Source organism: Gracilinanus agilis, chromosome 3 (genome assembly GCF_016433145.1).
Source record: "Gracilinanus agilis isolate LMUSP501 chromosome 3, AgileGrace, whole genome shotgun sequence".
NCBI lineage: Eukaryota > Metazoa > Chordata > Mammalia > Didelphimorphia > Didelphidae > Gracilinanus > Gracilinanus agilis.
This window is the reverse complement of record NC_058132.1, coordinates 557,876,085-557,887,917: the sequence shown is the minus strand read 5'-3', so window position 1 is coordinate 557,887,917 and position 11,833 is coordinate 557,876,085.

Genomic DNA, 11,833 nt, shown 5'->3' with positions numbered 1-11,833 from the left:
GAGAGAGAGAGAGAGAGAGAGAGAGAGAGAAAGAGAGAGAGAGAGAGAGAGAGAGAGAGAGAGAATACCAAAAAAATGTGGAGTAGACTGTAGCAAGAAAGGCACAGCTGTTGGATGGGATTTGAGTAACATTGGATACACCTCCAAAAGAAACCTACGTGCAAAAGGGATATTGAATCCACAAACCCAAGTTACATCAATGCAAACGATTTCAGAAAGAGTATATATAATGAACACAGAGACCAACATCTGGCAAGTGTAAAGCCAAGATACAGAAAACTCACATGTATGTGCATGCATATAAAGAAAGGAAAGCATTTGCAAAATCCAACATCCGAATCAGTTAGAACACAAACATCTAAATCAATGATCAAGAAATAGAAATCTGAAAAGTGCATAAAACATAGATACACACACACAGATGATTTACACAACTAACAAATCAATACAATCCACATCATTCCAGTATCCGGACCAGAGACCTGCCCATCAACTTGGGTGGTTGACAGAAAACAGATGTCAGAGTAACAGAGAAAGGTAAAAGAAGTCAAGAGAAGAACATGGGTTCAGAAAAATCACCAAGAAGACCAATGCAAGAAAGAAAACTTTAAAGGAGCTCTGGAAAACCATGGTCTTGGCAAGGAGAAGCAGAAGAAAGAGGATTTGTAAGACTAAGTGTAGCTATAGCACAAAAACACATACTAACACCACATAATAGGGAAATTGCACTCATAGTACATAAAACTCATCAATGAATGAATTCTACAGACAACACAAGAAGAATAGACAATGGGCAATGAAGAAAAGGTAAGTATGTGCATTCACAATACATAAAAGGACCCACAAACCATGACACAAAACTGATATCTAGCAGACACTCTGTAAATATGCAAGTGTCAGAAGAATGTATTATAAAAATGTATATAAACTGTATAGTTAGAGACTCATGAAGGTCTTAACCAAATATAAAGCTGAAAAGCCTGGTATCTGGTTAACACTGGATTGCAACTTGCAAAAGGAATGTACATAGTGTAAAATCTTATAAATATTTATAATATAACTATAAATGAAACTATAGAGTAGGTTGTAAATAGTCTCAAACCATGTAAACACTAAACATACTGACAAAAGTAGAGATAATTAGAAAAATAGTCATTAGTGACAGAGACAGTCAGGTAGGGAAAATTCAAAATTCTAGTAAATGAGAAGTAGGGAGAGAGATAAGAACATAGTGTTAAGAATAGATAAAAAGACAATGGCAATTCTAATTCATTAACCCATGTCCTTCATATAAAATAGCATTGTATTTAAAACATAGTTAAAAACATAGTTGAAAGAATAGTTGAAAATAAGAATATCATTGATCTTTATTGTTATTGCATTAAGAATAAACAGCCAACGTAGAAATAAGTTAAAGGTATGATTTAATAAGAATAGGCATGAAATTAGCTCAGAAACTTGTAAGAATAGGAATTTATTGTATTGCAAAAGGTACATTGTATTCACTAGAAAATTTTCATTGATTGTTGCAAAATAGTTTCACCCTTTAGAAATATTTATTGGAATCTTGTATTCCCTTCCATTCCTTTCCTACTTTCCTAATCCTCTTTAGAAAAGAGTAACAGGAGTATAAGTATGAAATTTTTTATTTTTGGGGGGGGGAGGAAGAATTTAGAATAGAAAGGTAGTAAATAAGATAGTGTAGATAAAATGCTTGTGGACTTCATGGATGGAGGTCCACTTAAAATAAAGAACAGGGGAACTGTAACAAAGGGATTGAAATAAAGAAAGGAAAGCCATGCATCTCTGAGGTGGAATCAGAACAAGCCCAGAAGAATCTGGAAGAAGTAACCATTAGGGAGGGATCAGAGTGAGGAGGGGAATTCTGAAGAGCATTCCAAATGCCAAAATACCTTTCTCTGAAGCTTGGATGGGTGAGGGTGGTGGGTGGTTAGTTGATCTTGTGACAAACTAGCACTTCTGAACCCCCAAATTGGAGATTTTCTGGAGACACCAGCTACATTCCCTCTACCAACTTCATTCCTCAACTAACTCCATTCTTAATACTTAATTAATTACTAACTAATCTTCCTCAACTAAGAAGAGATTTGATATAGCAGTACACCATTAAGGGCCAAAGAGCCCAGACTCCTTGATCCATTTACCCTGTAATTCTCCCCATTTAGTTATTAGATTAATGGATAAGAGGTATTAGGGGGTTTGAAGCAGTTATGGAGTTTAAAAGTTTCAGAAGAGATCCATATTGTTCACTCCAGAAAGTGGTTCATATTTTGATAGAGTAGCCAAACCGTTACCCTCTATCTTGATTCCCCATATCTCCTTTCCCATGAACCTTAAGTTTACTTTATTTTCAAATAAATTCCTGTTCAGTAATATTAGTTATAGTGATTAGAGGTTGGAAGATTAATCTTGGAGGGGGGGAGGTGTCATTGGGTGGTTGAAGGGAGGACCATAACAATCTACTCCATCTTGAGGAAAAACCTGTTTTGGGAAGGGGCCAGGGAGGTTTGACTGGAAATTAGCAGCTTTGAACACTGGACAAAGTCCATTTGGGTCTCAAATGATTCCCAACATCCTCCTCCAACAACTCCACTATAGCCTTTCCATTATGGGGAGCCCTAACTCTAATTACATCCTCAAAAGTCTTCCCAGTAGAAGGGGGAGTGATCAACTTTGGCCTACAAATTCTAGTTAGGTGGGAGTGAACAGAGATCACCCCAAATAACACCATCAGCCCCCTCTTCCATTTTTCAATTTATTTTTCTGAGATGAGATTAAGTATTGTATTTCCTCTTTTGTTAATCTAGGCAATGTGTATATGTGTGTGTGTGTGTGTGTGTGTGTGTGTGTGTGTGTGTGTGTGTGCAATGGTGGTCAAGTGACTTGCCTAGGGTCACACAGCTAGGAAATGTTTGAGGCCATATTTGAAACCAGGACTTCCTTTCTCTGGGTCTGAATCTCAATCCACTGAGCTACCTAGCTGTCCCTATCTATTTATATTTTTGTAAATATTCACCCATTTCACCCAGATTGCCATATTTATTGTCATATAATTGGGCAAAATAGTTCTTAATAAATTACCTTAATTTCCTATTCATTACAAGTGAGATCACCATTTTTATCTTTGATATTAAATTTGATTATCTTCTTTGTTTTTTATTAGATTAACCTATAATTTATCTATTATTTTCAAAGTATCAGCTTCTAGTCTTATTTATTAGTTCAATAATTCTTTTACTTAAAATTTTATTAATTTCCTCTTTAATTTTAGGGATTTCCAATTTAGTTTTTATCTGAGTATTTTTAATTTATTCTTTTTCTAATTTTTTTAAGTTGTAAATCCATCTCTTCCCTCTCTATTTTTTTGGTATAGGCCAGTGGTTCCCAAATTTTTTTCACCTACCACCACCTTTCCAGAAAAAAATATTACTTAGCCCTCTGGAAATTAAATTAAAAAAATTTTAATAGCAACTAATAGGAAAGATAAATGCACCTGTGGGCATCACCAGCCTCCTGGATTGCTGCAGCACCCACTAGGGGGTGGTAGTGCCCACTTTGGGAATCACTGGTATAGGCACTCAGCAATATAAACTTTTTTTCTGTGAGTACTGCTTTGGCTATATCCCATAGATTTTTTTTTAACCCTTGTACTTCGGTGTATTGTCTCATAGGTGGAAGATTGGTAATATCCCATAGATTTTGATATGATGTCTCCTCATTGTCATTCTCTTTAATGAAGTCCATAATTGTTTCTATGATTTCTTTTTTGACCCACCAATTTTGAAGAATTAAATCATTTAATTTGTAAGTAATTTTATATTTGCCTTTCCACAAACCCTTGTTAAGTATAACTTTATTATGATCTGAAAACATTATATTTATTATTTCTGCTTTTCTGCATTTGTTTGCAATATTTCTATGCCCTACTACATGGTTAATCTTTGTATATGTACTGTGTACTGTTGTAATGAAGATATATTCCTTTTTATTTGTATTCATTTTTCTCCAGTTATCTATTAACTCTAATTTTTCTATCATTTCATTAATTTCCCTTACTTCTTTCTTATTTATGTTTTGGTTTGATTTATCTAGTTCTGAAAGGGAAAGGTTGAGATCCCCCACTGTTATGGTTTTATTATATACATTTTCTAATTGAGTTCCTTTATTTTTTTCTTTAGAAATCTAGATGCTATGCCACTTGGTGCATAAATGTTTAGCAATGATATTACTTCTTTGTTTATAATACCCTTTAGCAAGATGTAATTTTCTTCCTTATCTCTTTTAATCAGATCAATTTCTACTTTGCCTTTATCTGGTATCATGATTGTTACTCCTGCTTTTCTTCTTTTTTTTTTTTAGCTTTACATGATGCATGATAAACTCTGATCTAGCCTTTTACCTTGAATCTGCATGTGTCACCCTGCCTCAAATGTATTTCTTGCAAACAGCATATAGTAGGATTCTGCTTTTTAATCCACTCTGCTATCTGCTTTCTTTTAATCAGTGAGTTCATTCTATTCACATTCAGCATTATCATTCTATACTTAAAACCTAAAGGGCAAATCATAGGGACAAGGGGAGGACTTATCTACTCTAAACTTAGTGACCTAAGCAGGCAAGGCCCAAATGAGCAGTGCAGGAGTCACTGTGAAGGCTTCAAACCTGGTTCCAGCCAGGCTTGACCAGCACAGCTTAGGGCTGAGGGTGGCTTTGGGGTTCTCACAGTAATCCACAGATGATCACAGGATGTCAAAAGCCAAGGTAATCCAAGGTATCCAAGTAGAGAGGGTGTGCTTGAGATGCTATCCACCAGATCCCAAACTCCTCCTCCCCTTGGTGCTGCTCTGTAGTTCTTGTCCACTTGTTAGAAACCACCACCACTCAGGATCCCAGGGAAATCAGAAAGCAGGCTGAGATCTCCCAGGGCTAGCAACAGTTTATGCCAACCCCTAATGGAGTCTCTCTCTCAGGGCACAAGCCACTTCTTCCTGCTCCTTCATTCCATCTTGGAATGCTCCTGTTCTTCCTGCTATGTCCATTCTTAATACTTAATTAATTACTAACTAATCTTCCTCACAACACTACCCACAAGGCCTTTTATAATTAGAGGCAAGAGAGACCTCCCTGAGGGTAGAGCCTCCAGAAATGCCAAAGGAAGAGAAAGAGAGTCAGCCTAACTTACCCACATGGACCAGTATAGGTCACAAACAAGCAAAGCTCCCTCAGGTCCCCTTCACCAAACCAGCCATAGCCTCACTTCCTCACCTCTTTGGAAGAGGTCACATACATGTCACTTCCAGTGCCTTCCCTTAGCCTTTATGTCAAATCACAATAGATGCTTTCTCAGAGAAAGGTTAGGGGGAGGTGTATCAATTCTGATTACTCACTCTACCTCAGGTGGGTTAGGACACCTCAGAATTGGAAGGTGCTCTCACCTTCAATGATTAATTAACAAAGATGGGCAATGTAGACTTAATCTAATTATCACACTCCCACTACTGATTCAATTGACCCTTGTGATGCTGATAGCTTAAAGACTTGCCTCAGGCTTAGGTATAAGCTTTTGATCTCATTCTGATCTTGATCAGATCATGGACTGATCAAATTCTAGCCTAAGGCTTAGTCTCAAGTTTTTGTTCTCACTGGGTACTTGATCTAATCAGGCATACTCTTGATTGTCCTGTATTGGAGCTCTGTCCAGAACTTTAGGCAAAAAGATCTCTACTTAGTACTTAGTACTATCATCCACCCCAAAGTGTGAATTAAGTCCTTGTCCAAGCCCAGACTAGAATTCCCTGGATTGGGGTTCAGGACTTCTCCACAGGTTTGAAATTTCAAGGGATGTGGGTTGGCTTGAACCTGTGTTTGCTCAGACAGGGTATCAGCACCTGGATGTTGGCTCCAGCATAAGTTCCCAAACCTTGGACAGAAGATCTGATGTGTGTGGGGTGTGGTTCACTCTTGGCTTGCACTTCCCTTCTTGCTATAGCTTCTTGCTAGATCTGTTCTCCTCTTACTACAATGTCCCAGATGTTTGTTGTCTAACTTTTGGTTTTTTCTGTTCTTGAAAGTTATTTCACTCTATCTTCTTCTAGGTTTTTTCACTCCTGTATATATTTTGTGGTGATATTTTCATCTTGGTTGAAAAGGATTATTACAGTGTCACAGAGCTGCTGAGGATTAATTACTCTAGCATCTTTGTTCCACCCCCTGAAGTCTTCATGTCTTCATGTCAATTTCTTAATTTCCTTCTAATTTTCACTGTAAATGATCATTATGATTTCATTTAGAATAATTCTTAAGTCAAGTTCATGTTAGTTCAATATGCATCTTAATTGCTTGATGAATCAATTAATTAATTGGCTATTGTGAACAATAAACCAATTAATTGGCTATTGTGAACAAAAAACCATTAGCACACAAGGACAGAGTGCAAAGGACTGGACTAAATGCGAGTAGTGTTACAATGCAGTCTTTTTTTGTATTTTATTTCTTTATTTTTTTAAACACTTATTGATTAATTTAAACATTTTTAAACAATAATTAATATTTACTTTTTAGAAAAGTTAACATGGCTACATAATTCATGCTCTTACTTTCCCTTTCACCCCCCTCATGGCAGATGCATATTTCCACTGGTTTTAACATGTGTCATTGATCAAGACCTATTTCCAAATTGTTGATAGTTGCATTGGTGTGGTAGTTTCCAGTCTACATCCCCAATCATGTCCGCCTCAACCCATGTGTTCAAATAGTTGTTTTCCTTTTGTTTCCACTCCTTTAGTTCTTCTTCTGAATGTGGGTAGCTTTCTTTTCCATAAGTCCCTCAGAAATATCGTGGGTCATTGCATTGCTGCTAGTACAGAAGTCCATTACATTCTATTTTACCACAGTGTATTGGTCTCTGTGTACAATGTTCTTCTGGCTCTGCTCCTTTCACTCTGCATCAATTCCTGGAGCTCTTTCCAGTTCACATGGAATTCCTCCAGTTTATTATTCCTTTGAGCACAATAGTATTCCATCACAAGCGTATACCACAATTTGTTCAGCCATTCCCCAATTGAAGGACATACACTCATTTTCCAATTTTTTGCCACCACAAAAAGCAAGGCTAAAAATATTTTTGTATAAGTCTGTTTATCTATGTTCTCTTTGGGTTACAAACCCAACAATGGTATGGCTGGATCAAAGGGCAGGCATTCTTTTATAGCCCTTTGAGCATAGTTCCAAATAGGCAGCCAGAATGGTTGGATCAGTTGACTACTCCACCAGCAGTGCATAATTGTCCCAGTTTTACCACATCCCCTCCAGCATTCATTACTCACCCCTTCTTTCATTTTAGCCAATCTGCTAAGTGTGAGGTGATACCTCAGAGATGTTTGGATTTGCATTTCTCTAATTATTAGAGATTTAGAACACTTTCACATGTGGTTATTGATACTTTTGATTTCTCATGTCTCTTGCCCATATATCAATTAGGGAATGGCTCGATTTTTTATACAATTGGTTTAACTCCTTGTATATTTGAGTGATTAGACCCCTGACAGAGTTTTTTGTTATAAAGATTTTTTCCCAATTTGTTGTTTCCCTTCTGATTTTGGCTACATTGTTTTTGTTTGTACAAAAGCTTTTTAGTTTGATATAATCAAAATCATTTATTTTATATTTTGTAATTTTCTCTAACTCTTGCTTTGTTTTTAAATCTTTCCTTCCCCAGAGATCTGACAAGTAAACTATTCTATGTTCACTTAACTTATTTATAATTTCCCTCTTTATATTCAAGTCATTCACCCATTCTGAATTTATCTTGGTGTAGGCTGTGAGATGTTGATCTAAACCTAATCTCTCCCATATTGTTTTCCAAATTTCCCAACAGTTTTTGTCAAATAGTGGATTTTTGTTCCAAAAGTTGGGCTCTTTGTGCTTATCATACACTCTTTTGCTGATGTCACTTACCCCAAGTCTATTCCACTAATCCTCCCTTCTATCTCTTAGCCAGTACCATACCATTTTGATGACCACTGCTTAATAGTACAGTTTAATATCTGGTACTGCTAGGCCCCCTTCCTTCACATTTTTTTTTCATTATTTCCCTTGATATTCTTGATCTTTTGTTATTCCAGATTAACTTTGTTGTAGCTTTTCCTAATTCAGTAAAGAAGTTTTTTTGGTAGTTTGATAAGTATGGTGCTAAATAGGTAAATTAATTTGGGTAGAATGGTCATTTTTCTTATGTTAGCTTGTCCTACCCATGAGCAATCAATGGTTTTCCAATTGTTTAGATCTAGTTTTAATTGTTTGGAAAGTGTTTTGTAGTTGTTTTCATATAATTCCTGTGTTTCTTTTGGTAGATAGATTCCTTCTAATTCATCCCCATTGCACATGATGCTTGTTGATGGTATATACTGTTTATTATTTTTAGGAAAGGTCCTTCTATTCCTATACTTTCTAGGGTTTTCAATAGGAATGAATGCTGTATTTTGTCAAAGGCTTTTTCAGCATCTATTGAGATAATCATGTGATTTTTGTTTGTTAGATTGTTGATATGGTCAATTATGTGGATGGTTTTTCTAATGTTGAACCATCCTTGCATTCCTGGTATAAATCCCATCTGGTCATGGTGGATGATCCTCTTGATCACTTGCTGGAGTCTATTTGCTAGTATTCTATTTAAAATTTTTGCATCTATGTTCATTAGGGAGATTGGTCTGTAGTTCTCTTTATCTATTTTTGATCTACCTGGCTTTGGATATAGTACCATATTTGTGTCATAAAAGGAATTTGGTAGGACTCCTTCTTTGCTTATTATATCAAATAATTTTTATAATATTGTGATTAGGTGCTCTTTGAATATCTGATAGAATTCACTTGTGAATCCATCAGGCCCTGGCGATTTTTTCTTAGGGAGTTCTTTGATGGCTTGTTCAATTTCTTTTTCTGATATGGGATTATTTAGGCATTCTATTTCTTCTGCTGTTGATCTAGGCAATTTATATTTTTGTAAATATTCATCTATATCTCCTAGATTGCTATATTTATTGCCATATATTTGGACCAAATAGTTTTTAATGATTGTCTTAATTTACCCTTCATTAGAGGTGAGGTCTCCCTTTTCATCTTTGATACTGACAATTTGGTTTTCTTCTTTCCTTTTTTTATTAGATTGACCAGTATTTTATCTATTTTTCTGATTTTCTTCAAAATACTAGCTTCTAGTCTTATTTATTACTTCAGTAGCTCTTTTACTTTCAATTTTATTAATTTCTCCATTGATTTTTAGTATTTCTAATTAAGTTTTCATCAGGGCATTTTTAATTTTCTTGCTTTCTAATTTTTTTAAGTTGCATGCCCAATTCATTAATCTCTGCCCTCCCTAATTTGTTAGTATATGCACTCAAGGATATAAATTCCCCCCTGAATACTGACTTGGCTGCATCCCACAGAGTTTGGTAGGATGTCTCATCATTGTCATTCTCTTCAATGAAATTGTTGATTGTTTCTATGATTTCTTGTTTGACTAGCTGGTTTTGGAAAATTGTATTATTTAATTTCCAAATAGATTTTGATTTGCCTGTCCAGGTACCCTTACTAATTATTATTTTTATTACATTATGATCTGAGAAGGTTAAATTTATTACTTCTGCTCTTTTGCATTTGTTTTCAATGATTCTATGCCCTATTTCATGGTCAGTCTTTGTGAATATACCATGTGAAGCTGAAAAACAGATGTATTCCTTTTTGACCCCATTTATTTTTCTCCACATATCTATTAAATCTAATTTTTCTAGGACTTCATTCATCTCTCTTACCTCTTTCTCATTTATTTTTTGGTTTGATTTATCTAGTTCTGAAAGAGGAATATTTAGATCTCCCCATAGTATGGTTTTGCTATCTATTTCCTTCTTGTGATCTGCCAGTTTCTCCTTTACGAATCTTGTTGCTATGCCATTTGGTGCATACATATTGAGCAATGTTATTTCCTCATTGTCTAGACTGCCTTTAATCAGGATGTAATGACCTTCCCTGTCTTTTTTAATCATATCTTTTTTTTATTTTGGCTTTGTCAGAAATCATAATTGCCACTCCTGCCTTCTTTTTCTCATTTCAGGCCCAAAGAATTTTGCTCAAGCCCTTTACCTTAAATCTGTGTATGTTGACCCACCTCATATGTGTTTCTTTTAGACAACATATGGTAGGATTTTGGTTTCTAATCCCCTCTGCTATTTGCTTCCTTTTCATGGGCAAGTTCTTCCCATTCACATTCTATAAATATGAAAAATAATTAATGCTGAAATAATAATATAAATTATTATTTTAAATAAAGCCATGCTGATAGATAAAGTTATTAGACCAAGCATTTGTAAGAATTCAAAATTGCTGCCAGCGCCATTATTGTCTCCCGTCTCTTCCTCAGTCTGCTGGCCAAGAGCCCACTCCCTCCTAACCCAGGAGATTTAAACTCTTCTCTGCGTGGAGATGCCGGCGTCCCCACGCCCAAAGAACCGGAAACGGAAACCCGTTGGAACACGGGAAATGTAGTTTGACAATTTCCACGTGTCCATAGAAAATATATATACTTTTAGATAGCATCTGCCAAATTTCACTTTTACAATTCCCCGTGAGGTCTGGCAAAAAAAAGGTTAGGCCTTTTTTTTCCGCTGGATCTGTAAAAATAGACAACTTCTAAAATTTTCAGGAATTTGGAAATAAAAGAAATAGATGAACAAATGGTTAAAATTAGCCACATTGACAAAAAACCAATTTGGGGGCAGTCCCCTATTGGTATAACAGTGTACAATTAGAACAATATATACAACTCAATTTCAACTCCCCATAGTTCAATCAACTTCACCCCAAAGTTCAAAATTTGGTCTTCATGGTACAGTGAAGGCTTTTCAGACATCTTCATGGTGTCTTCACCAAACAGGTTCGTCGTCTGGATTCTGGGGAGATAGCAAGATCCTTATACTGAAATTATTCTCAAAAGAATTTAAACTTTACATTATAGATTACAAAACATACATTTTCTTCTAAGATTTATACAATTCCCCATGAAATTACTCCTAAAAGAGTTAAATATACATATATTTTTACATTATCGAATTTTAGAAAACTTAACAGACATCCCATCCCCCTGAGGGAAATACTAAACACCTTTTTCCTTAAAAAAGGGTACCTCAGGTCAGCTAAGGATGAGTGCCTGAGTCCTGGGGGTTGTATGAAATCAATTGGCAAATTAAAAGAATAAAATTCAAGAAAAAAAAAAAGAAAAAATTAACTTGTGAATGAAATGTAAAATGCGCAAAAATCTGGGGAAAATAAACTTAGACCTTTGAATGGAGGTCTAATTAAAGTGAATTCAGCAGATTGCAATTACCCATTCAGGGCCAGGACTTAAGGAAAATGTCTCCCTCTGATCTGGCTTATCATCAGCTTTTCAGGGAGCTGAGCCAAATAAAATAACCAATCTTAGGTGCTTTTTAGGAATCTAAGTTGAGGGGACCCAAATCCTCTAAAGTTTTAAAAAAGACTGGGACTCCAGGACTCAAACCCCAATTTCCAAGCCCTAAAGTATTGGCATAGAACTGCTGCAATTATGCAGATCTTAGTCAGTCAAGTCTCTGACCATGTGCTTTCTTTAGCACTATTAACAGCTTTCATATTCCCTTCTGGAATAAGAGGCATTTAATTCACAGTCCTATAGGCTCAGGTATTTGCTATAGAATCAGAAAAAGGATAAATAATGATTATATATGTACTTCCAGTACAAGATGAGAAAAAGGAAAAATCAATTGCTCTAATTAAAAAAATA